We start from the raw sequence: 213 nt of genomic DNA on the forward strand, positions 1-213 counted from the left end.
GTGTGTGTAGGCATTTGCATTCATAATTTATTCGTGTTTATATCTGTCTACATATAGCGATGAGAAAAGTCAAGCTTCAGCAAGCTCTCCCGGATAGAGCTTGTTAGAGCAAGCAGGTTGTTGCCCGTCGCGGCGCAGGAGGATTGCGTCATGTGATTGGGCTGTGAATGAAAATATTCTCTGGGGCATTTGACACACATAGGCTGGATTTAG

The 213-nt window shown here is 45.1% G+C and overlaps 1 pseudogene; it reads right to left on the reverse strand.

The window, feature by feature from the left end:
- The window catches only part of LOC119588322, a 20,720-nt pseudogene that overhangs the window by 8,121 nt on the left and 12,386 nt on the right, over positions 1 to 213 (reverse strand).

This window comes from Penaeus monodon, chromosome 23, assembly GCF_015228065.2.
Source record: "Penaeus monodon isolate SGIC_2016 chromosome 23, NSTDA_Pmon_1, whole genome shotgun sequence".
NCBI lineage: Eukaryota > Metazoa > Arthropoda > Malacostraca > Decapoda > Penaeidae > Penaeus > Penaeus monodon.